The 27,440-nt window shown below is 39.6% G+C and overlaps 1 protein-coding gene and 1 long non-coding RNA gene across 2 annotated transcripts in view; both read left to right on the top strand.

The window, feature by feature from the left end:
* The window catches only part of C5H1orf21 (chromosome 5 C1orf21 homolog), a 242,451-nt gene that overhangs the window by 139,141 nt on the left and 75,870 nt on the right, over positions 1–27,440 (top strand). The gene's annotated exons all lie outside the window — the stretch shown is intronic.
* Positions 13,256–17,130, top strand: LOC123333637. The gene is made up of 2 exons (XR_006551056.2): positions 13,256–14,266; positions 16,486–17,130. It is a non-coding gene; the product is annotated as an uncharacterized LOC123333637 (long non-coding RNA).

Below are 27,440 nucleotides of genomic sequence, written 5' to 3'. Positions count from 1 at the left end.
AGGCTGGGCCTGGAATGCCTTGTGAAGGTGGGGCATTGGACTTGAAGGAGTCCTGGTTCCTAAACCAGAGTGAAGATAGAGGGTGGTCCTGAGAGCATCTGATTTAGACAAGAGAGACCTTACCCTCAAGCAGCTTCATAAGTGTCGCTTTAGCACAATACTCATCCCCAAAGATTCCCAGCTTCTAGCTCAGTGAGTGGTCTCATTCTCGCTTCCTGTTCTCTCATGCCTGTGTCATTGACACCAGCCTCATGTTCCTCCAGACAACAAGAGATAGCATCAGGACCTCAGACGTTTCTGAAGGGAATAACCTCTCACGTGAGCTTCAGTTTTGGGGATTCCATCCTCTTTCGTGTGTTGTGACACAGAGGGAATGGGAAGGAAGAATGCTCTCTCTTCGCTGATCTTGGAAATCATCCTTTGTCCAACTAGTATTTTTGTGTTACTTGAGCCAGGCACATTCAGCGTCTTAAAGATTCTCCTGGCACTGTGGTTAATTTACTTTAGAGTAGAATGGGAGTAGAAAGGATGAGGGATTTGTTAAATCGACCTTCTAAGATTTAAGTGTTGAACAGAAACAAAGTTCCTGATTAAGGAACAGAATATTATGAGACCAAAGGAAGGCCCACAAAGTGCTTTGTAAACATAAAGTCCAACACAAATTATAATGATTATTGTTGTCCTTACTTAAAAGGACACCTGGATTTGTTTCTGAGATTAGTTGCTACTTCAGGTGGAAACAAAGTTAACAAACAGCATTCTTCTGGTTCCAAGTAAGAGTTAATACCTATTCCCCTTGAAGAAAGACATATTATCATGTGTGTGTGTGTGTGTGTGTGTGTGTGTGTGTGTGCTTCTCAGTTGTGTCTGACTGTAGCCCGCTAGGCTCCTCTGTCCTAGGAATTCTCCAGGCAAGAATACTGGAGTGGTAGCCATTCCCTTCTTCAGGGGATCTTCCCTACCCAGAGACTGAACTGGGTCTCCTGCATTGCAGGTGGATTTTTTACTGTCTGAGCCACCAGGGAAGCCCTATATCATCATAGTACACTTTGTTCTCTCATAGAGAAAGGGCAGTATTAAAGTGTCCAGTTTCCCCCTGCTGTCTGAGAGTAGTGCTGCTGTGAAGCCTGTAAGCTGGAATGGTGTAAAGGGAAAAAGCAGTTACCTTACGGCACATCTTGCTAATGGAGGCACACAATAAATTGAGATACAGCACAGATGTTCACAGACACGGTTCAAAACTGCAGCAGCTTCGTGCTGAGATGCTGAGTGTAGTTCCCCGGAAGGGAGCTTGGTGGTGCCACTCTCACTGTGTGGGGGACCCACTGCCTTTCTAACAAAACTCGAGCAAAACAAATGCTGAATGTTCTTTTCCTATTTTCGCCTTTTCCCCTAATAACAAAAATCCTCTTTGGATTTCTTTCAGCATCCAAAACAGGTACTTTTTTTTTTTTTTTTTTTTTTAAACTTTACAATATTGTATTAGTTTTGCCAAATATCGAAATGAATCCACCACAGGTATATCTGTGTTCCCCATCCTGAACCCTCCTCCCTCCTCCCTCCCCATACCCTCCCTCTGGGTCATCCCAGTGCACCAGCCCCAAGCATCCAGTATCGTGCATCGAACCTGGACTGGCGACTCATTTCATACATGATATTATACATGGTTCAATGCCATTCTCCCAATTCTCCCCACCCTCTCCCTCTCCCACAGACTCCATAAGACTGATCTATACATCAGTGTCTCTTTTGCTGTCTCGTACACAGGGTTATTGTTACCATCTTTCTAAATTCCATATATATGCGTTAGTATACTGTATTGGTGTTTTTCTTTCTGGCTTACTTCACTCTGTATAATAGGCTCCAGTTTCATCCACCTCATTAGAACTGATTCAAATGTATTCTTTTTAATGGCTGAGTAATACTCCATTGTGTATACGTACCACAGCTTTCTTATCCATTCATCTGCTGATGGACATCTAGGTTGCTTCCATGTCCTGGCTATTATAAGCAGTGCTGCGATGAACATTGGGGTACACGTGTCTCTTTCCCTTCTGGTTTCCTCAGTGTGTATGCCCAGCAGTGGGATTGCTGGATCATAAGGCAGTTCTATTTCCAGTTTTTTAAGGAATCTCCACATAGTTCTTTTGTAAAGGCCAAGTGGTATAAAGCAAACTTTGAAAAAGCAAGGGATACCTGTACCCAAGATATAGAAACCCGTGAACTGGTTTCTGGAGCAGCTACTATTTGTCATTCCAACAGCTAAGCGTAGCAGAACATGACTGAAACCCTCTTTCAAATAGCTTTTCTTCTTTTCCATACTAATACATTGACCTGACCATAGGCAGGTTAAAATGGTGTTAGGGGTCTGGTACAACATATCATTTTTTTTATAACCAGTTTTTAAATTGAAATTTAGTTCATTTACAATGTTGTGCTAGTTTCACGTGTACAGAAAAGTGATTCAGTTGTACAGACATATATTTTTTTCAGACCTTTTTGCATTATAAGTTATTATAAGATATTGAATATATCTCCCTGTACTGTACAATAGGCCCTATTGTTTATCTGTTTTATAAATAGTAGTGTGTATACATTAATCCCAGACTTCAGATTTATTCCTCACTTTCCCTTTCCTTTGGCAACCCATACAATTGTTTTCTGTGCCTGAAAGTCTATTTTTGTTCTGTAAATAAGTTCATTTGTATCATTTTTAAAATAATTTTTATATAATTTTTTTATAATTTATATAATATCAAGAAATATCATATGATATTTGTCGTTCTCTGGTTTTCTTCGCTTAGTAGTATTTTCTCTAGGTCCATCCATGTTGCTGCAAATGGCATCGTTTTGTTCTTTTTTATGGCTCAGTAATATTCCACTGTGTATATGTGCCACATCTTTATCCATCCATCTGTCATTGGACATTTAGGCTGCTTCCATGACTTGGCTACTGTGAATAGTGCTGCTATAAACATTGGCAAATTATAGTTTTGTCCAGGTATATGCCCAGTAGTGGGATTATAGGATCTTATGTTAACTCTATTTTTACTTTTTTTACAGCATATCTCTTGGATAAATTCCTATTTCAGTGTACTCAGTTCTTACTGTCAGCTAGATATTATCTGGGCGCTGATGGAAAAAAGAATTAATGAGGTATTGATATAACTCAGGAAGTTCAAGGGGCGACAGACACATACACCAAGTCTCTAATAGAGGCCCTAATGAAGTCTTTTGGGAAAATGGGAGTGGAACAGTGGACCCTGGTAGGGAGATCTGAGGAGATTCACAGAGAGCTGGCGTTGCAGCAGGGTCTTGAATGAAAGCGGTTTTCATTGGTATATGAGGAGGGGAAAGGGGTTTTGAGCAGAAGGAATCGTATGAGCCAAGCTCAGGGACGTGACATGAATAGTGAGTGGATTAGGAGACTGATGGAGCACATTGTGAAGTGTTTATTGGGTAGTTAATGTGTGTTAGCTGTTTTTTAAATAAACCAGCACATTAATTTCTGGTTTACAGACAGCCACATTCTTTAGCCAGTTTGCAGCTACAGAATAAATAGAGCAGACCTCTGCTCACCTGATTTGAAGATTGAGGGTGTTGATAATGACTTCCCTTTTCCCAGCATTGTTGCAGAATGTGATCGTTTTTAAATATGCCTTCCTTGGATGCAAAGTGTTGTCTTGACCTTCTCTGCCCAGTAAAGCATAGCTTCTGATTTATCCTTTAAAACCTTCCTTGTTTAACTTTGGGAAGTATAACAAACTGTACTTTTCTATTTAAAATTTTGGCCTCTTTTCCAAGAACCATACCATGATTTTTAAATACAGAATGGAAAGATGCCCTCTTCAAACGCTGATTCTGTTTAATCCACATGGTCATTTTAGACATAGGATTTATTTATCTCACTGTTTTAGAATGGGCATTTTTTACTCAAAGGGTCCAGATACAATAGTGGAGTAGGAGGAAATGAGTGACAAGTGAGAAGACCCCCTACAGCTCACACCAGTGACCATATCTAGAACAATAACACAGGCATGTGTCTTTTCTGCAGGTTGTTTGTGTTTCTTTCTTATCTCCCCTGTGATGCTAAAAATAAAACCAAAGCATATAAGTTTCACTCCTCGGTTGGTAAACTCAGTGAGGTAGCTTCACCCAAAATTAATGAAATATGCCCTAGAGGTGAGAGTATCAAAAGAAACCGTGATAATGTTTCCAGGAGTCTGGGCTTTGAGTAGTGTCTCCTCTGATAGACTTTGTAATTAATACTTAATATTAACAGAGATATAGGACTCACCTATACCTGTCGTTCAGAAAAGATAGAAATAAACAACCAGGAATAAAAAATTCATGCATCTTCTTTGGAAAGGAGAGAATGCATTGTTTAGCCTGTCAACATTATAATAGATACATGACGATGCCATTGTTACTGCTGCTTCATGTTCACAATGCATCTAATTTATTTACTCTGTATGATAATAGATGCCAAGTTTCCTCCTTCTTTGAAAATTAAAATAACTGGTAATGACAGATATATTTTCTAAAACTTAATGAGCTGGCTTCATTTTTTTGTTCATGTCAGAGTATGATGTTATACTGCAGATTTTCATTTACTGACAAACTTCTGCTCATAACTAGATCATTTGAGGGCATGCTTGATTGGAGGCAAATCTTTTTTTTTTTTTTTTTTTTAATACGTTATGGATTTGTACAGTTGAGGGCACTTCAGCCAGAAACAAAACAGGAATCTGGTGACTAAAACTGTAAGATGAGGTTAAAGGTTGGTCTCAGAAACAAGGCAGAAGAGAGACAAATATCACTCGACATCGCCTATCTATGGAATCTGAAAACATGATAAAAATGAACTTATTTACAAAACGGAAACGCAGACTCACGGACAGAAAACAAACCTACAGTTACTACAGGGGAAAATTGGGGAGGGACAGATTAGGATTTGGGATTAAAATATACACACTACTATATATAAAGTAGATAAGCAACAGGACCTACTGTATAGCACAGAGAACTATATTCAGTATCTCGTAACAACTATAAGGGAAAAGATCTAAAAAGTATATATATGTGGTGTGTGTGGGCTTCCCTGGTGGCTCAGAGGGTAAAGCATCTGCCCGAAATACGGGAGACATGGGTTCGATCCCCAGGTTGGGAAGATCCCCTGGAGAAGGAAATGTCAATCCACTCTAGTACTCTTGCCTGGAAAATGCCATGGACAGAGGAGCCTGGTAGGCTACAGTCAATGGGATTGCAAAGAGTCGTACACAACTGAGCAACTTCACTTCTCATATATGTGTCTACATAATATGTACACATATATATTAATATATCTGAATAACTTTCCCATATACCTAAAACTAACAAAACATTATAAATCAACTACATTTCAATTTAAAAAAAATTAAAGAAAAAAAAAAAAGGAACAAGACAGAAGGTTCCTTATTAGAAGTGGAGTGCAGGCAGTGATGGGAATCTGAGTCTCCCAAATGCTGAGCAGGGCTCCTTTCCTTTGCCTGAGTCTGAGTTACATAGAGCCTGAAATGAAAGGCCAGAAACGCCAGCTGTAGGCAAAGAATAAAGAATCTCATTACAGTGAAATGCCTTACAGTCCGTGTGGTGCCTTAGCACTCACAGTACGTACGCTCACATCAGAGCATCCCCGCTGGCCAGGAGCTGGGGGTCTAGTGAAACAAGATGAAATAACATGGAGCCATTGCATATGGTTCCCTCCTGTTACTCTCTTACTTAATTGTACTTTTTAAATGAATTTTCCCCTGATTAGAAATGTACTGCTCGCTTGAATTACTTCAAAACATCTTGGAAAAAATATAAAAATGAATAAAAACATAAATAAAATCAGTCATAAATCCTATCACAACTGTTTGTTTTATGCTAAATACATAGAAGTATAGTCTTCTGAACAAAAATGGACCTGAATTTCTTACCAAGCTATACATAGTCTTACCATATGTCTAACACCCATGCTTCTAGGATATTTGAAAAACTATAATCCCACAAAAATCTTCATGTGCTGATAGTAGCTTTGTTCAGAATCACCAAAAAACTGGAAGCATGTAAGATGCCCTTCAGTGGTGAGTGAACAACCCATAGTACATCTACACAATAAGGTATTAGTGAAAAAAAGAAATGAGCCACTAAGCCATGAAAAACATACATGAGTCTTAAGTGTACATTGCTCAGTGAAAGAATATAGTCAAAAGGGTGCCATACATATGATATCATTCTATCTATATGACATATGAAAAAGGCTGAAGCGTTAAATCAGTGGTTTCCATGGGTTTGAGGGGAAAGGAGGGCTGGGTAGCGAAACACAAGGGAGTTTTAAGGGGAGTGAAACTATGCTGGTAATCTAATGGTAATAGATACATGACACTATGCATTTATTAAAACTCATAGAACTTTACAACCAAAAAAGTGAACTTTAATGTTTGCAAATTAAAAAAAAATTTTTAAGTGGCCAGGGGATCCCAAGATGGAATATAGATTGACAAAAGAATCTAACAGTATCATAAGTATATGAAATAACCTCGCTGAAGGGGGAAGGGATAGGCTGACCTAAGTAACTTTGGAACGGATGGATGGAGACTATAGGACTAAAAGTAAAAGAAACTTTATGTAAGCATAGTACTTTTTTTTTTTTTTTTTTTTTTTTTTTGCAGTGGAGCAAAGAATGAACAATTCTGCACACACTGTTATTAGTGAATCCATGGATGCTGGGTGGTAGAGACAGGCCTCTCACTACTGGAGTGAGAGGTTGCTGGAAGGGAGGTGGCTAGAAGCATCAGTGGCCCTGGATTAGAGCTGGAGACATCAGTGGGAATTAACGTTTAGCCAAATATAGCTTTAGATTGATCCGTGTAGAAATATTGATAGATATGTGTATGTGCGCATGGTACTTTGCTTCAGTCGTGTCCAGCTCTTTGCAACCCCATGGACTGTAGCCTGCCAAGCTTCTCTGTCCATGGGATTCTCCAGGCAAGAACACTGGAGTGGGTTGACATGCCCTCCTCCAAGATATGTGTATACTCACTTAAAAACATACACACACAATGTATGGCTATGCATGTATTTGTATACATATATGTATATACATATATTATTGATATATATGTATGTTAAGGTATAGATATGCATGTGTACACACACACACACACACACTTTTCTTGCTCTCTCAGCTGAGGAGACAGAGATAATGACACTCCAGATCCAACAAGCATAGCCAGTATCCTGATCTTATTTCTAGCACCATTCTCCAGAAAAGGAACCAAGACTTTTTGAACAAATGGTTGATTATAGGGCTGGGCGATATGTAAGATGATCCTGGAGCATTTTGTAGTACCCAAATCAGGAAGTGCTAACAATACATACACACGATGGTGGGAGTGTCAAAGGGACACAGGAGCCAACTGAAAGAGTCCCCAGTGGCCAAAGCTGAAACAGTTTAAGCAACAAAATTAATCATGTAGTTTTAGATTGTGCTATTAATCTGGAGTAGTCTGCAATGCATTTACTGTATACAAATTATAAAAATAAAGATCCATGTGTTCATACTAACATATATAAGTAATTGAATAAATGAATGGAGAAGAGTTGATAAATCTCATATGCAGAATAATTCTAAATCATTTATGTATTACTCTGCCCTTAAGGAGGCAGAGCATAACTTCCTACTTCTTAAGTGTGGGCTGTGCATAGTGACTTCTTTAGAGAGAATACACTGTGGATATGGAGGAAGAAAGGTAACATTACTCTGGAGAAAACTGACAACCTCTACCCTGGCCAGGTGATCAAAATTAACATCCACAGTTTTAGGTTTATGTTCATAACATGTACCCTTAATATGATGTGATGAAAATGACCTCTGTAGTCTTCTTCCTCAAAACCCACAACCTCAGTATTATCATGAGAAAAAAAAAATCGAACAAATCCCAGTGGAGGGACAGTCTAAAATTACCAGTACTCCTCAAAACTCTCAGGGTCATCAAAACCAACGAGAAACGGTCACAGCCAAGAGGCGCCTAAGGAGACGTGACAACTAAATGTAGTGTCCTGGCTGCACTCCTGGAACAGGAAGAGGACACTAAGTGAAAACGGAGATCTGAATATCTTGTCGATGTTGGTTCATTAATTGTGACAAATTGTCCTAATGTAAGATGTTACTAATAGAGGAAACCGAACCTAGGTTATATGGGAGCGTTCTACTGTTCTCAGCACTTGTCTGTCAGTGTGAAACCATTCTCCATCATAAAATTTACGTATAAAAACTGGACCTGTCCTAGACTCACTGTGAATATACCATTTGAATATACCATAATATAACTAAGAGTTTCAGTCAGTCAGTTCAGTCACTCAGTTGTGTCCGACTCTTTGCGACCCCATGAATCGCAGCACGCCAGGCCTCCCTGTCCATCACCAACTCCCGGAGTTCACTCAAACTCATGTCCATCGAGTCAGTGATGCCATCCAGCCATCTCATCCTCTGTCGTCCCCTTCTCTTCCTGCCCCCAATGCCTCCCAGCATCAGGGTATTTTCCAGTGAGTCAACTCTTCGCATGAGGTGGCCAAAGTACTGGAGTTTCAGCTTTAGCATCATTCCTTCCAAAGAAATCCCAGGGCTGATCTCCTTCCGAATGGACTGGTTGGAGCTCCTTGCAGTCCAGGGGACTCTCAAGAGTCTTCTCCAACACCACAGTTCAAAAGCATCAATTCTTCGGTGCTCAGCTTTCTTCACAGTCCAACTCTCACATCCATACATGACCACCGGAAAAACCATAGCCTTGACTAGATGAACCTTTGTTGGCAAAGTAATGTCTCTGCTTTTGAATATGCTATCTAGGTTGGTCATAACTTTCCTTCCAAGGAGTAAGCGTCTTTTAATTTCATGGCTGCAATCACCATCTGCAGTGATTTTGGAGCCCAGAAAAATAAAGTCTGTCACTGTTTCCACTGTTTCCCCATCTATTTCCCATGAAGTGATGGGACCAGATGCCATGATCTTAGTTTTCTGAATGTTGAGCTTTAACCCAACTTTTTCACTCTCCTCTTTCACTTTCAGCAAGAGGCTTTTTAGTTCCTCTTCACTTTCTGCCATAAGGGTGGTGTCATCTGCATATCTGAGGTTATTGATATTTCTCCCAGCAATCCTGATTCCAGCTTGTGCTTCTTCCAGCCCAGAGTTTCTCATGATGTACTCTGCATATAAGTTAAATAAGTATGGTGGCAATATACAGCCTTGATGTACTCCTTTTCCTATTTGGAACCAGTCTGTTGTTCCATGTCCAGTTCTAGCTATTGCTTCCTGACCTGCATATAGGAGAGGCAGGTCAGGTGGTCTGATATTCCCATCTCTTTCAGAATTTTCCATAGTTTATTGTGATCCACATAGTCAAAGGCTTTGGCATAGTCAATAAAGCAGAAATAGAAGTTTTTCTGGAACTCTCTTGCTTTTTCCATGATCCAGTGGATGTTGGCAATTTGATCTCTGGTTCCTCTGCCTTTCTAAAACCAGCTTGAACATCTGGAAGTTCACAGTTCACGTATTGCTGAAGCCTGGCTTGGGGAATTTTGAGCTTTAGTGAATAATTTTTCATAATACTTAGTATTGCTAATCATTTTCTACACATAACCCTATGTGTCAGATTACTGAGACAGAGATTTTTTTTTAAATATGTACACCAAATTACCCTATCTCCAAAAAAAATCTTTCACCAACTTCCCGCCACCGAAGTATGATTGTCCATTTCTCATGACCCTTTACCACATGGGAAACTTTATAACTTTTGTTTGTTTCTACTGTGTATCTTTTTGTTTTTGTTATTATTACTAATGAGTTTACACTTTTAAAAATGTGTTTATACCTTAGGATGTAAGGTCCACAAGGGTGAGATCCTGTTTGTTTTATTCAGGACCTAACACTAATAAACTAATAAATTTTTAATGAATAAATCATATTTAATATGCTTCATTTTTGCCAGAATTTGATGTTCTGCTTTCCTTGGGGCTTCCTTCATAGCTCAGTTGGTAAAGAATCTGCCTGCAATGCAGGAGACCCCAGTTGGATTCCCACTCAAGTATTCCTGGGCTTCCCTCGTGGCTCAGCGGGTAAAGAATCTGCCTGCAATGCAGGAGATCTGTGTTCGATCCCTGGGTTGGGAAGATCCCCTGGAGAAGGGAAAAGCTACTCACTCCAGTATTCTGGCCTGGAGAATTTGGTGGACTGTATAGTCCATGGGGTCACAAAGAGTTGGACACGACTGAGTGACTTTCACTTTTCCTTGGATCCTAGGGGGAGGAAAAGCAGGACAAAAGAATTTGTTAATTCTCTTCTCACACATGAATGTAAGACTATAAGGCTGTATATCCTCATGAGGAATTCCTAAATAATGACCTCCTTGGATATTCAGATAAGCTGGCCCATCCTTTATTACACTGGATTTGAATTTGGCCCAAGGTATTGGCTCACAGGAACATTGCATAAGATGGGAAGAATTGTGACCTTTGAGGAATCAGAACATTAGGTGAAATTAATCCCAGATTACTAGTCAGTCATCCACCCATCCATCTGTGCCTCTTTCCAATTAATTAGGATACAGAATTGGGATAGCAATATTTTTTAAACAGTTTTGAAGTATTCATCAGTTCTTCCACCAGTGCTGAATTAAAGATATAAATATGGTTGAGCAGCATCTCTTCACTGGCTGCTGGGAGATTTAGGTCATTCAATAAGTTTAAAACTCAACACTGTTAACCCTGTGTTGTGAACTGAGAACATCCAAACTTTCGTGATTCTTGCTTTAATCTCAGGATGATGAGCTAATGAACTGAGACGAAACGCTTTGAACTAGATGTTACTGGTCCCACTTTTTGTCATAGAAAGTGTTCTCAGAAGTTACTTCTTAGGGTATCTATCAGTCTGGGGCGTGCATCGAGATTACCTACTAATGAAACCAATATTTTCTGAGTTGGAACCATGGTGAACATTTTTTACTCCTTAAATAGTTAGACTCTTCTGCATCTACTTTTCTGTACTACAGTGATATTTTGCTTTATATTAAGGCAAAGATAAATGGACCTGCCAGGATAAATGGGAAAAAATAGCTTTTATTTTAAACTTAACATTAGCTATTAACACCTCCTTAGTCTTATTTTTGTATAAATTATGGTTATTATAATAATTTTCATATCATTGGTTTCCATGGAAAATTAACTTTCAGTTGTAACATCTTAATTTGTCATCAAATTATGATACAATGTATACACTGTACTCTTCCTACTTTATTTCAGTGTGATTTAATCATAAGCTTCCAGTTTTAGCTATTCATTTTAATTTTATCCCTTTATTTCATGGCATCTTTCTATTCTATCATTGGTTTTGTGGGGTTTTGTAAACCAAGAAATCATATCAGCATTAAGAAAGATGGGCATAGGGTCCTGATTGTGTAAGCAGAAGTCATATCAGTGTTGTGACATACACAGGAATTTTATGATCAGATCATGAAATGCATTTAAAGAATCCACAAGAGAAATCTGCTAGTGTTAACTGAGCCTCTCTTCCCCACAAAAATGAGTCTGGTGGCAGGGTATTTCTGTGTTGCAGGGTTACAGAAGATTATTATTCTTTCTTAAAAATTCCTTTCTGCATTTAACATGTTTTCCTCCTTCATGAATATGTGTTACTTTTGGGGAAAGGAGATTCTACAAAAAGCATTTAAAACACAAGGATTAAAAAAATAATAATAATAAAATAATAAATAAATAAAACACAAGGATTTACGGAGAACAGCAATATCAGTGCTACCTCAAATATTAGTTGCTTTTTTTCAGGAAATGCACATCTCTGAGAGGAGGGAAAAGGACCATTCCCCGAGTGTCCATCTCAGTTGAGAACCAGGGGAAACTTCTTTCTGCTGTAGGCAGTGAGTTAAATGAATGAGTGCAGCCCAATTACTTTTCAGGGCTTTGTAAACTAGGAAAATAAAAACATTGGCCATGTGGACAGATTGCCTTGCTTTTTAGGAGTTCTTTAAAAGATACAATGAAAGTACTGTAGTGAAACTATTCCCATTATTTAGCAAAGTGGCAGTAATTTAAAATCTTTATTATTGGAGTTAATGACAGAAAATCTGAGTTAACCAAATTGCCCAGAATATGGAGTATATTGATCAAGCACCGCCATTTTTTTATTCTTGCTTTGTTATTGAAAGGTTTTTGAAATATATTTTATTTTCTCTCTATTTGATACTAAGTACAAGATTTTGAGCATTAGTAAATTTTTTTTTCGTGATTCACTGTCTTGCCTGGCCTTAAGGTCATTGTTCAAAACACTGAAAACTAAACAGAAGATCCAAAAGCTGAGGGGTTTGGCTGAAATCTGGGCTAGCCTTCTGACATCTCCTAGAAAAGAGTTTATTTTTTATCTAAACATTATTTTCTCCTGTACTTAACCTACAAGTACTTTTGGAGTATCCTTCTGTTTCCAACATTTTATTTTTTTTTAACTTTAGAATCATTAGTGCTGAATTCTCTTTGCTCAGGTGGAGTCTGGCAGGTAATGCAAACATGAATCAGTTTATCAGCATTCTGAAGCTGTATAGAAACTAGATTGTGTTTGGTTGCTGCTTTAGAAAATGAGAATTGGAGCTATCCCTGGTGGTCCAGTGGCCAAGACTCCATGCTCCCAATGTAGGGGCCTGAGTTCAGCCCTGGATCAGGGAATTAGATCCCACATTGCTGCAGCTGAAAAGATCCCACGTGTTGCAGTGAAGATGGAAGATTGCAAGTGCCGCAACTGAGAGCTTGCATAGCCAAATAAATTTTTTAAAAATAAAAATTGTTTGACAGCCTTATGACAAACTAGCTCCAAATATATCTAATCATTCTGCTGAGAACCCACTCTGTTTTAGAATATTTCAGTCAGTTTAGTCATTCAGTTGTGTCCGACTCTTTGCAACCCCATGGACTGAAGCACACCAGTCTTCCCTGTCCATCACTAGCTCCTGGAGCTTGCTCAAACTCATATCCATCGAGTCAGTGATGCCATCCAACCATCTCATCCTCTGTCGTCCCCTTCTCCTCCTGCCTTCAATCTTTCCCAGCAGCAGGGTCTTTTCTAAGGAGTCAGTTCTTCCCATCAGGTGGCCAAAGTATTGTAGTTTCAGCTTCAGCATCAGTCCTTCCAATGAATATTCAGGACTGATTTCCTTTAGGATGGACTGATTTGATCTCCTTGCAGTGCAGGGGACTCTCAAGAGTCTTCTCCAACACCACAGTTGAAAAGCATCAATTCTTTGGCACTCAGCATTCTTTATGGTCCAACTCTCACATCCATATATGACTACTGGAAAGGATGGCAAAAATTACATGATATACTTGAAAGTGCCTTAGAACTGTGAACGTTGATGCTGGTATCAGATATTTTCAATGTTTATAGTATAGATATTTTAGAATGTTTATATAGGTACATTTTCATAGTCTCTCAGTTCTTTAAAGGAATAACCCTGCAAAAGTAAATTTGCTTACTGCCATGTCAGGGATATATAGTATTTCAATATATCCCCCCAAAACATCTACTCCCAGTTGCTTGAAAGAAATAGTTACTTCACCCCACTGGAGAAAACCAACACTGCCACTGTTCTGATTATCTATTGATGTTGTATAATAAACTATGGGGCAAAATGCAATGCTGTATAATGGCAAGTTATTATTCTTTCATGGTTCTGTGGATCAACTGGGTTTAGCTAAATAGTTAGCTAAATAGGCTGGAAGTTTTGGCCATGAGGTCAGCTGGGACTATCCACAAGTGCCCACATCTGACTCTTCCACGTGGCTTAGGCTTCTCACAGCATGGAGGTCTGAGGGTAGTCAGCCTCTCACCTGACAGCTGGCTTCCTAGAGGAAGAGATTTTCTTCCAATTCTGTGTGTCAGGGCAGTCACAGAGCCTGCCCAGATTCGAGGCTCTTCCTCTTGATGGGGGAGCAGCAAGTTTACATCACACAGCACAGGGGATGGGAGACACCAGCATGGCCATCTCTGGGGACGACAGCCTGCTGCAACCACCAGCCTGTTCCAGTGTTAGGGTGGGTAGGGACCACTTTACGTGAAAAGCCTTGTGGGCAATCCTGCTGACTTCAGAAACCTAGATTGTGTCCTGGGATCTAATTTCGATTTTAAAAGAAAAACTGACAGAGAAGCACAACTACCTCATGCTTGTATCCTGAACAAAACACTTCTGTAAGTACCAGACACCCAAAAGGTTCAATGGATCTAATTATGTTATTCATAAGTCTTCTCAGATATAGGATGACATCTAAATGAGCCTACGAAAAGCTGTCTTTGGCATTAAACCTAGCTGAACTACTTTCTAACTAAATGACCTTACTTATGATCATAGACCATGGCCCGGATCTCTTATCTATAAAGTAGGATAATAATAATTATTCTACTTCCCCTAATTTGAGGAGTTAGATGATCTTTATAAAACACCTAGTGTACTGCAGCATATACTTAGTACTTAATGAAAGATAGTTTGTTTTCCTCTTTATTTTCTTAATTTCTATCTGTCTCATATGCCAAAGACAGCTACTAGAGAGTTCCAGGTGCTCCCGTGTTTACTAACAGGTTTTACTATTTTGTTGAACGTCATCCATAGAATTTTCAATGGAGTTTTCTAACTTCAATTTCAGGTTTTTTCATAGTATCAAAATCGACATTAATAATTTTTTACTTTCCTAAAAATGTTTCCAGTGTAACGGCCGATGTTAGATCATTGTGTTTAAAGTGAAAGGTCTCCATTTTAGTCTTCATGTCTGATTTTCAAGTTTAAATTAGCTCATGTTATTGGAATTTAGGAAAGAACAAAAAAAGCAAATTTATAATGGGTGTTTAACTAGAATTTGTCATCACTCATAATGAGGAAAAACTGTGTATCTCTAGGCAGCTCTCTTGTCTCAAGAGCCTGCTAATTAGCTAAATGTTTGGCATATCTCAGTAACCCTAGTAGCCTGTCTAATTAAAATTAGCTTTGAACACAGAGTATCCCACATCTTATTTCCCTTCTTGAAGGCCTCTTCTTCAACTGGGAGCTTTCTAATAATAGTTCCTCAGCACTGAACTGATCTCAGGATAAGGAGGGAACATGTCCATGAAATGAATCTTTTTATTTTGTGTGTTTTTAAAGAAGGCTTAAGTGGGAGCATTTTTGACTTTCTCAGAAGGTTCTGTTTTCAGAGAAAAAATAAATCCTTTATAGAGTTAGCACTCACAGCGATTATTGAAGAGAGTACAGAAAAATTCAACATAGATGGACAAGGAGTTTATCCTTTTTAGTTGCTCGTTTGTTTTTCATAAAATTCTAGAAATGCCATGAAATTGAAAGTTTCTTTTTTGTCTTGCAGTGGTATAGTAGAGCTTGCTACAAGTTGAAATATCTTGTCAAGACTGTAAGGAAAGAAAATGTCTCAACCCCATGCATGCAATCAATCAATCAACAGATATTCCTTAATCAGTTACATGACACTTACTGTCCTTGGTTTTGAAGTTTATGAGGAATACCTACATTTCCACCCTCAAGGAGCTTACTGTTTAGAAGGATTCAGTAAGCCAGTGAGCAGCAATTTCCAATGTGTAGGCTCACAGGCCTAATGAGTAAACACACTTATACACACATAACCCAAACTCAGTGCCTCCAGGAAGTTTTCCTGATAGACTGATCCCTTGTATGTTCTCATGTCACTAAACTACCTTTAACATCGAAGTTCTGTGAAAAAGAGAAATATGGGCTCTTGATTCTCCATCCTTTGTACACGGCAAATGATGCTTTGATGTAACAAGTGATTCTTGGGAATATCCTCTTGCTGCAAGTGTGTGTTAGCAAGTGGTTGTTCGGTCTTTGTCATGTCCTGGAAATTGTTCTGAGAGCCAGGAATACACCATATACAAAACTGTATAAAACATGGTCTTTGCTGTTGTGAAACTCATTACTTGTGAGAAACAAGCCGGTAAAGACATGTAAAAACAATATGGGACATGGTGACTTGTAAGCACAAATTCCTAACTAAAACAGCAGCAGATATGGGAACAATTAATTGTGCCTCTGGAGGTATGGGAAGGTGGAGCCAGGAGGGATGAGTGAGTTGTGAGGAGGACCAGTTGAGGGACAGTAGGAGCAGAGGCTAGTGGCCTGAAAGGTCTTGGTGTCAACTCAGAATTCTCCCAGATCTGGAGTGAGGTGAGTATGTCAGGGTTCAAGGTTTGAAAGGCTGTGTGCGCCGTCCTAACAAAATGGGACGAACTGTCCTGTGATAACAGAGCCCCTGGCTCTGAATTCCGACAGCCCCATGTTCAAACCTTGACTGTCTCCCTCACAAGCGTGTTACACAACCTCTCTGAGCCTGAATATCCTAAGGCCACAATTATAGTACCTCCCTAAGGGATTGTTGTGGGCTTCCTAGGTCACTCAGTGGGTAAAGAATCCATCTGCAATGCAGGAGACGCAGTTCGATCCCTGGGTCGGGAAGATCCCCTGGAGGAGGACATGGCAACCCTCTCCAGTATTCTTGCCTGGAGAATCCTATGGACAGAGGAGCCTGGCGGTTGGACACAGCTAAAGCAACCGAGCGCACACGCAAAGGATTGTTGTATGAGCTATAGAAGATTAAGCAAGGAAAGCACTTAGCACAGTGCATGCCATGTTGGCAAACAGTAAATGTTAGCAGTTGTTCTTAATACTAGATTTGATCCTATGGACATTGGAAAGCTATTGAAAATTATTGTTACTTGCTGTTGTCACTGTAGATTACCGAACCTCTTTCTCCTTCATCTTTAAATAGTTTTTATGATTAAACAAGGAAGTTTTTGTAAAGTGGTTAGAAGAGTGCCAGAAACATAGTGATTGCTATCTAAGTGTTTATCACGTAATTTAATTTAATCTCCTAAGGGATAGAAAGATGGTTTTCTCGTTTTATAGATGAGTAAGCTAATTTCAGGGAAGTTCAGTTTCTTGCCTAAGGTAGTATAGCTGATAGAGTGGGGAAGCCGTGTTTCATTTCATATTCAACCCATGTTTTGTTTCATGTTATAGTGGTTGCATCTCATAATTTGATTGAAAAAGATATGAAGTCCAACCGTCACAACACATTTTTTATTTTTGTGAATTCTTGTCAGATGCTTTCTGTCTTTGGTCAGGTACAAGTAATAGTTTTTTACAGAGCAGGAGTCATAGCCACATGTAACTCTGCATTCCAGTTTTTTCTTAGCATCATATCATTTTCCATTTTTCTTTGTAGTCATCATGTTACATTTTAATGGATGTGTAAAAGTACTTTGGGCTTCCCTGGTATCTCCATTGGTAAAGAACCTGCCTGCAATGCAGGAGACCCTAGTTCAATTCTTGAGTTGGGAAGATCCCCTGGAGGAGGGATTGGGTACCCACTCCAGTATTTATGGGCTTCCCTGGTGGCTCAGACAGTAAAGAATCTGCCTGTAATGTAGGAGACCTGTGTTTGATCCCTGGGTTGAGAAGATCCCCTGGAGGAGGGCATGGCAACCCACTCCAGTATTCTTGCCTGGAGAATCCCCAAGGACAAGGAGCCTGGAGGGCTACAGTCCATGAGATCACAAAGAATCAAACATGACTGAGCGACTAAGGACACACTAAAGTACTTTAGATTGATTTTCCGTAGCTTTAATCCTGATGTTGGGTATTAGTCTATTTCCTGTTTTTCATTATTAAGTGGTACTTGATGGCACTGTAAGCATACCCCCAAATACAGCCATTTTCTTCGTTGCTTTATTTCCTTACATCCGTTTCCAGGATTATTGAGTTGACTGTTATTCATAGTTTTCTTGTTTTTGACATACATGGCCTGGTGTCTTCCAATAGCAGTGTGTGGAGACTGCCAATTTCAATACCACGATAAAGGGGCAGAATTGATAGCCTCTCTAGCAATGAGTGTTGAATATTTTTAAACTCTTGCAAATTTAATTAAAAATAAAAAATGATACCCCAAGGCCATTTTATCCTTTTGCATGTTTTGATTATTTATATTTTTTAAAATGAATTGTCACCTAATGGAATGCCCTCTTTTATGCCATCTTCAAGAGAAGACCCTTCTTTTTCAACATCTAATTATTTTTCAACCCTCCATATATGTCTCTTGTGTCAGTTTCTAATGGACTAACCCAATTTTCTGCAGCATTGATTTTAATATTTACTCTTTGCAATGATGACCTTATTGCTTCTGCCATAAGTGAACGGATCCTGCTGTTCCTGTTTCTTTATGGGGATATTTCTTTTTCTTTCCCTGAGAACCAATAACAGCTGTTTCTCAAAAATGTCTCACATGGTGTGCAAGGCTTATTTCAGGAGGGGTGATAATTGCTTCTAAGATTTTCCTAGTTTTTCATTTTTCTTATGGGTACGTAGCCTTCTTGTTAGGGCCAGACTTTGTTTTTCTGTTTTCTTATACTTCCTCTCTGATTTTTGGAGTGTTTAGTTTAAGGAAACTGACTTTAAATTCCATTTCTACCTGTTGGGTGGTTGGAATCAGGCCCATCAGCGATGCTCTTTTTTTCTCCACTGTCCCACCCTTTCGATAAGCAGTGTTGCAGTTCTTCTAGTTGAGATTGTAGATCAGACCATTTGAAGGGTCTTGTTTCATCTTGTTCCAGCCCATGTGGTTATGATCAATAAGTATCTCCTGAAACAGGCTGGTGGAGCATTTTAAAAATGTTGTGCCATTGATGTGGTAGATTAAAATTTTTCTTCTGAAGTTTTTTAATTCTTACTACTCCTTGTGGCTGTATATATTTGATTTATTTATGCATTTATTTAGTTAACTTTCCAGAATATTTTATATAGTGTTGTTTTTTTTTAATTTATAGCAGGAAAACTTTTCCTTCCCATTCTGATTTTTCCCAGAAGACCAGAATTGGGCATTTGATAATGATAAAATCTAGAGCCCATGTGGCATCCTGGCAAGATTTGGAGCCAGAGAAAAATAGACACGGGTCCTCATCATACTTAACTACCTGTGTGACCTTGGCAATTTAAAAAATATTTCTGAGCCTCGAGTTTAGTTTTTTTCAGGTGAAGCAGTAAAAAGTCATACCTACCTTACAAGATTGTTGTAAAGATTAAATATGGAAAGCACCTAACAGATCGGCTGGCATGTGGCAGGTTTCTAATAAACATTATTAGTAGCAGTTGAAGCTTAAAGGCAAGAAGGCAGTCAGTTCTGGCATTACATAGTTGTGAGTCTTAGGGTGGGGAAGCTGTGACTCCAGATTCACAGGTAAAGGGTGGAGGTTGCTCTTATAGAACAAAATAAAGAAAAACCCCACTGGACCAAGAGTCATGAAAAGGAGGTTCTACCACTATCACTGTCTCTGTGCTCTTGATCAAGTGACTTCACATTTGAGGCATTGTCTTTATCCATCAAATGAAGGGTTCCTGTGACCATGATGGCTCCCCACTCCCGCCTCTGTCCAAATTCTCTGTGCTTCTTACCACCATCCAAAGCGTTAATGTTGCATTTTGTTTTTGCTTTTTACTGCATATCTAATCACATTGCTACCCTGTTTAAAAGCCCTTCCTGCAACGACTTTGTGTTGCTCTCAGGTTTTGACCTGAGGAGGGGTTGATCGCCCCTCACCACTGCCTCTCTGGGCTCCCACCCCCACCCATATAGTCTGGCCCAGGTCCTTCCTGCCTGGAGCCTGCATTCAGTTCCACTCCCTACCTACCTACCCCCTTGACTGCTCTCTCTCCTTCCTCTTCCCCTTGACCAGTTCTACCTACCCTTCTATCAGTCCTGAGGGCCTTGCCCCAGGAAAGCATTCTCTCACCCTTCCAAGATCCTTCCTCGCTCCATACAGTTCACTGAAAAACTGTAACGAACTGACAGTTTTCACTGTAGCTTGAAACCCTCTCCCTTGTCACAGTGGCAGTTAAAGTTACTTGTGTAATATTTGCTGCAGGTCACCTCTGCTTGTTCATGGCTATTTTCCCAGTACCTGACTTACTGCCTACCATGTCACAGAGCTAAATAAATATTGGTAGGATGAGTGAATGAATAAATGAATGAACATAATCTTGAACATAATGATAAAAGAGGCACAGACTTTGATTTTTTACTTTGCATGCACAGGAAGAATGACTGCTTCCGAAACAATTTTAAAAATAAATGTTCTAGCAGGATATTTACAGCTGTTTGTTCTTTCACATAAGAAAGATGCAAAATTAAATTCTGTTGCATTCCTTGTTTCCAGTAAGAAGTGACCAGCTCTGCTATACCCAGTCACATTGGGAAGGGAGGATGCTTAGTGGTGGTTAATGGTTGAGCCTTTTCTTCTGTATTTGAAGTCTGTCTTGGCCTTGGAGGTGCATCTGTTGCTTTGCTGTATCCAGACCTGCCCTCAGACCAATGATCCTCAGACCCATGGGGACTGAACTGGTTGCAGAATGAGTCTGTCTGAGAGCAGTCCTCTGGGGGATTACCTGCCAGAGCCGTCCTGAATCTCCGTGTTTTCCTTGAATCCCTAATACCTGCTACCTTTCCTGGTCCATAGTGACCACTCTGAAGAGGATGGTTGAGTAAAAGTCACTTGTTTCCTCTTTTTTTAACTTCTGTAATAATGATGCCTTTGTTGACTTAGAAAATAGTCACAACCTAAAAGTTGAGAGTTATGTTCTATTCAGCAGAAATTTTTTGGACTTAAGCCCGGACAGCATCTCAAGTAACCCTGAGAGAACTGCTCTGAAGAGGTGGGGGGAGAGTCAGGTTATATAGAAGTTTGCAACAAAAGGCAGGTAGTCTGAGCATCAAAAATATTTTGTGATTTAGAGAAAACCAGATATCCCAAGTTAAGGGATTTAATGCTTTTCTATGTATGGGAAGATGGCAAGAGTCTGGGCTCACTGAAATCATTCCTTTCATATGCATCTCAGCTCTCTGGGACCACTATCCTGTGACTTTTCACAGCCTGAGTTCCTCAGTGCTCACCACAGGGAGTGGCTGCAGCCTGATGGCTACCAGGCCACGCAGGCATTCTTCTCCTTCCTGAGTGCCCTAGAGGGCTGGAATCACTGATGACTGCGACACCATTGTTTAGTGACACAGCAGGAAATACTCCACTCATTCTATAGTTTCTAGAACACTTTCATGGCCACCAACTCATTGGAATCTCGCTACATGGAAGGTACAGCAGGTATCTTCATTTCCATTCTAAACTGATTTTTAAAAGGAAAAGAAAACCACAGAGGAGTATTCCTTGCCAACAACTGCCTGAGACTTACTTTGGAGTGAGGTGGGATTTAGATTTTAATTTTATAAATGTAAACTGCCTAGAGTTAAGGAGGCAGAAAGCTCAAAGCTGAAATTCAAATCTGGGTCTTCTAATTCCTAGGATAAAGATATCCATTGCTTCTTATGCAGCTTTTCTGCTCCATAAATGTTTTGCCTCTTTCTATCTAAACTTAAAAGATGGGATAAAGAGACACTATTATAAGTTATAATTTCTTTTACACATTTAAGTTTTATGTTAATGACTTAGAGTCTACAGTTTAGGATCCTTTCTTTTTTCTTTTATTGCCACTGATCTATTGATTCAGCAAGCATATATTGAATATCTTCAGTGTGCTAAGAACTGTACCAGATGTTCAGAGTAAACTTAGGTTATGGAAAAAAAAAATTAGGATATGATTCCTCTCTTTGAGATGCTCACAACTTAGCAGGGGTTGTGGATACATAAATAGTTAGAATACAGTTAAACCAGTGATATTGTAGAAGTAGGAAAAACTAGGAGAGAGGCCAAGCAAAAAAAAAAACAAACTTTTCCTAAAAAAAAAAAAAAAAAAAAAAAAAAAATGGAGGGGGTGGGTGCAGAGGAGATTACCCCAGGCAGAAAGTGCAGAAGGATAGGTCCTTGATGTGGATAATAGTCCAAGATAATTGTCACAAAGAGGAGCAATAGGAGAAGATGGGGCTTGAGAGGCAAGATGGGTAGACTTGAATGTCTTTTGATGGTAAAGCTCAGGCACTCCCTAGGCAACAGGGAGCACCTGAAGCAGATATGTGACATCAGATTTAAAAACATAACTTTAAGCCCAGCATAGGTTGACACTGATATTAAGGTGTTCCCTTCTAGCAATTCTGAGTTCCAAATTAGAGACTTTGAAAGCTAGAAGTGAAGTGAAGCAGCAATTTGTTGTGGACAAGTGAGCCCCACTGACACAAGCTGTCATTTCTGCTGACAGTGAAAATGACTCAGGACAGCTGTGGGGGAGATCAGAAAGAGGGGTGGATAAAATCAAACCAAATGGCCTTGCATTCTGATGGCTGGTCCCCTGAGGTCTTGATTCTGATGTTAGGCCTTGCTATCAGCCATCCAAACACAAGGACAACTAAAATAAATGTTCCCAAAGCGTATTCCAAAGGAGAGAAAGAATTCTCATTTTCCATAAACTACCCAAAGCTTAAACCAACAACATCAGATGTTTTTGCTCTTTGAAACAGTTCCCAGCCATTTCACAACTCTTTACAGCATCAGACGCTCAAACCACGTCAAACAGTCTAATTCCTTTTGAATGGCACATGAACACAGCAAATGAGGATGTCAAGAAAGTGGAGAATTGAGACCTGTTTTTTTCCTCCTTTCCTATGAAAAAGTTAACTGAAATCAAGTGTGATTCAATGGGTGAACTTTGTTTTACTTATTTAAGCTTGTGGTTTCTTATATGTGTACTGAAAGCTGGGTGCTTACACCATCAGGGCCAAATTTCAGTCACATCTGAAGGCTTACTGTTCCTTCTCAGAAAGAAGTACAAATACAATACAACCCACTGATTGTCTCCATGTTGATTCTGGGAAATGTATTTCAAGAATATCTTCCAAGAGTTTGACTGCTTCCTCAGTCAAAACCTTCAGAATTTCCCATTAGATTTGAACCCTGGCAATCTACATTGAATTAAATAATTTCTATTAATAGGACATGTTGATTATCCTAGGAAACTTGGAGTGATGTAGTTCTTAGCATGAAGTTCTATTGTTCCTTGCACTGAGTATGACATTAAATCATTAAAAAATAAATTGTAAGAAACTTTACTTTCGTGGCCATTAACATGAGAGATGAGCAATTTTCCATCATTTTAATGTATGGTCTACAGAGGGGATAGCTGTATGACCATAGACAGACAGATCTTTTAGTCTCTCTGGCCTTAGTTTCCTCATCAGAAAATTAAGAGATTTGAACCAGCTGACATGAAAATAGTTGACACTTTTATTTTTTTAAACTTGACTTTTAACTATAGGAGCTTGTATTCCCAGTGTATTATAAACATGTATTTCTCTTACATGCAATCCTTGCATATGCCCTCCAGGGCTGCCATGGAAGCTTCATAGTTTCAGAAACCCAGGTTCCTTCTATCCTGTTGCTGTCCTCTGTTCAACACAAAGCTTCCATTTAGTGCTTAAAAATGCTGCCCTAGCGCCCACCATCTTGCCCACATACCAGCCAATGAGAGGCAGGAAAGGGTCAAGGGAAGGACGCATCCATTCCTTAAAAGGCATGATCTAAAAGTAGCTTCCGTTCAGCCAGCCAGCTAGTCATGTGATCACAGCTAGCTGTGAGAGGTGTGAGGTGGCTGTCAGACCATGTAGTTGTCATCTAGTCTGTTCCAGGCAGGAGGAGGGGAGGCAGATGTCTGAGGACAACTAGAGGTCTCCTGTCATGACACCTGAGATCCTTTCCAGTTTTAAAATAAATGATAACCAGGTCTAATTTCTCATCTGCCTGTGAAAAAAATTCAGACCATATCTGTCTCCAGCATGTCCCCTGTTTGAAAGTGTGGGTGACAGAGGAGGCAGGTAGGAAAGAGCCCAGCATAGGGTGCCACTGTAAAGCCCTTGGAGAGTAGCCTGATGGAGCACACTTTGTGTGTGAAAGAAAAATTACTTTCCCTCAAAAAGGGAAAACAGTAAGATATATATTTGTTCCTCTATACTTACCTTGGGCTTCCCTGGTTGCTCAGTGGTAAAGAATCTTCCTGACAATGCAAGAGACCTGGGTTCGATCCCTGGGTCAGGAAGATGTCCTGGGGAAGGAAATGGCAACCCACTCCAGTATTCTTGCCTGGGAAATCCCATGGACAGAGGAGCCTGGTGGGATACGGTCCATGGGATTGCAAAAGAATTGGACACAACTTAGTGGTTAAACAACAACAATACTTACCTTATCACTTAACAAGAAACAAATTAACTAAGCTCTTAATTTTTTCTTACTTCTTTCATATCCAAGTTTTGTTTCCACTTAGAAGGCAGAATCTAGTTAGTTTATGTTGGACACAAATTGTTAATTCCCTCCCCTGCACAGCCCAGGATATGGCTGTGTAGAGCAAGGTGGCATTGCAAAAGAGCTGACATATGTTATGACTGATGTTTGAATTAGCCACAGCTGCGTGCTTAACCTTTAAAAGTGAAAGGAACCTGCACAGGTCCCTTTAACAGTGTATGTATTTAACACTGATGATGTTCACTAAATCTACCCACTCTGAGTCCATTGGGCACTTCTTTGCCCATGGGACCATGTGACTTGCTTTTCCTGATGGAATGTGAATAGATAAGCCTTGTGTCATGTTTAAGGGAATACCTTAAAAGCCAGTGTAGAATTCTACATATTTCATTCTGCCTGCCATGGTGACCAGGAAAATTCTTGCCTACTGATCTCTTTGTATCTGCATCCCTGAGTGAAGACCTGACATGGTGACATGAAACAGCTTCCCTGCTGACCTGTGATGGGCATGTAGCATGAGTAGGAAAGAAACTTTGTTTATAAGCCACGGAGTTTAGGGGATGTTTGTTACTACAACACAACCTCCTGGCTGATACAAACAGAAATAAAAATGCCCCGCCTATGGATGACAAGTGATGGGAGTGGGGGTCAGTTGTAGCTCTATTCATGAGTCGTTAAACAGAAATGCATTATTGTTAATAAGTGCCAAAGAAATTCAGTGTATAATGCACACATCTTTTTGTTTCTTGTAAAAGCTTTTACCCAAATACTCAAAAGTAGTGCTCAAATTATTGTCAATTTAGTTGTCTTTTCATAATAATAAAAATATTTTAAGTAAATGCCAGTTCCTAAACTCTCATCTTAACATAATTTTTAGGGTATAACATATACCACAGTTTTAAAAGAAATTGACAGACTTAAAGTATATTCTTGTGTCTGACAGTTTTCAGTATTATAAGTTATAGAAACTTGTAATCTAGTTTGGGAAAAAATTTATTTTGCTATTAAGTTATGTTTTGTAGTTCTGAAGTCCTATAATTTGGAGACAAAATGGTGACTTTTTGATCTGTAAACTTGTGAATGGCATTGCCACAAACAATTTAAATGCCATCATACCAGTTTTCCCCAAAAAATATTTATCATTTTTAACCATTTAATAGAAGTATCAAAGTAAACTTGTCAGAATGGCTGCGATCCAAAAGTCTACAAGTAATAAATGCTGGAGAGGGTGTGGAGAAAAGGGAACCCTCTTACACTGTTGGTGGGAATGCAAACTAGTACAGCCACTATGGAGAACAGTGTGGAGATTCCTTAAAAAACTGGAAATAGAACTGCCTTATGATCCAGCAATCCCACTGCTGGGCACACACTGAGGAAACCAGAAGGGAAAGAGACACATGTACCCCAATGTTCATCGCAGCACTGTTTATAATAGCCAGGACATGGAAGCAACCTAGATGTCCATCAGCAGATGAATGGATAAGAAAGCTATGGTACATATACACGATGGAGTATTACTCAGCCATTAAAAAGAATACATTTGAATCAGTTCTAATGAGGTGGATGAAACTGGAACCTATTATACAGAGTGAAGTAAGCCAGAAAGAAAAACACCAATACAGTATACTAACGCATATATTTGGAATTTAGAAAGATGGTAACAATAACCCTGTGTACGAGACAGCAAAAGAGACACTGATGTATAGAACAGTCTTAGGGACTCTGTGAGAGAGGGAGAGGGTGGGAAGATTTGGGAGAATGGCATTGAAACTTGTAAAATATCATGTATGAAACGAGTTGCCAGTCCAGGTTCAATGCACGATACTGGATGCTTGGGGCTGGTGCACTGGGACGACCCAGAGGGATGGAATGGGGAGGGGAGAGGGAGGAGGGTTCAGGATGGGGAACACATGTATACCTGTGGTGGATTCATTTTGATGTTTGGCAAAACTAATACAATTATGTAAAGTTTAAAAATAAAATTAAATTTAAAAAAAAAAACAAAGTAAACTTGTAAGTTTTCAAGTAACTTTAAAAAGAGCACTTCATTTATTTGAAAGCCAGCTCCAAAACAGTAATAGCTAACATTTATTGTATGCTTACTATTCACCAGGTATTTAAGTGATTCCATAAATTATGTCATTAAATCTTCATAACAATCCTCTTGCACATGAGAAAATTGAGGCACAGAAAACCTAAGAGATTTACTGAAGCCCGTGTTATAAGAAGTGGTGAATGAAGGAATTGGTTTGAACCCATGTTGTTTGCCCTCCTGAACCTCTATCTATATCCACGGTGCCATCCTGCCTCCTTGGGGGTGGAGGTGTTGGGGATCCCCAAAGTCCTCCTGTCTATTGTTGACTTTGCCCACTTGTGTAAGAAGCAGGGCAGATGAAATATTGATTACACCTCTTTCCTCATTTTCCAGTTGTAACTAGTATGTGATCCCTACCCCCCACCTCCCAGAAATACTAGTCTTATTTGTTTGGTTTTTGTTTACTTAAATATAGCTCCCTAAAGGACTAACTTGCAGCAGCATCCTAAGTGATTATGCTTGCATCATCATTGGAATAAGCCTTGACCTGGTGATCTGCTGTGCATATGGCCAGCTCTTCTCATCCCAGCAGATAGAATCATGACTTCACTCCCTTAGGTCCTGGACTAGGACATTTACAGGTGGCCTGCCTGTATATCATCAGGTGACAGTAAGGATGTCAATCTTATGCTTAAGACTGTTCTGGTGGTACAACGGATAAGAATCCACCTGCCAGTGTAGACAACATAGGTTCGACCCCTCGTCTGCGAAGATTCCACATGCCACGGAGAAACTGAGCCCTTACACCACAACTACTGAGCCCTTGCACCTAGAGCTAATGCTCTGCAGCAAGAGAAACCACCCCAATGAGAAGTCCATGCACCAAAACGAAGGGTAGCCCTCACTCAACGCAACTAAGGAAAGCCTGTGAGCAGGAACGAAGACCATAAGCAAAAATAAATAAGTAATTTTTAAAAAAAGATCTTGTGCTCAGACCCTAGCAGAAATGATAGAAAGAAAATATCAGATCCTTAAATATTTACTTCAAGATCTCATCATGGTCCCCTGATGATGCTGCAGATG

Source organism: Bubalus bubalis, chromosome 5 (assembly GCF_019923935.1).
Source record: "Bubalus bubalis isolate 160015118507 breed Murrah chromosome 5, NDDB_SH_1, whole genome shotgun sequence".
NCBI classification, from domain to species: domain Eukaryota; kingdom Metazoa; phylum Chordata; class Mammalia; order Artiodactyla; family Bovidae; genus Bubalus; species Bubalus bubalis.
The sequence above is the reverse complement of the archived record's forward strand: the minus strand, read 5'-3'. Positions and strand labels throughout refer to the sequence as shown.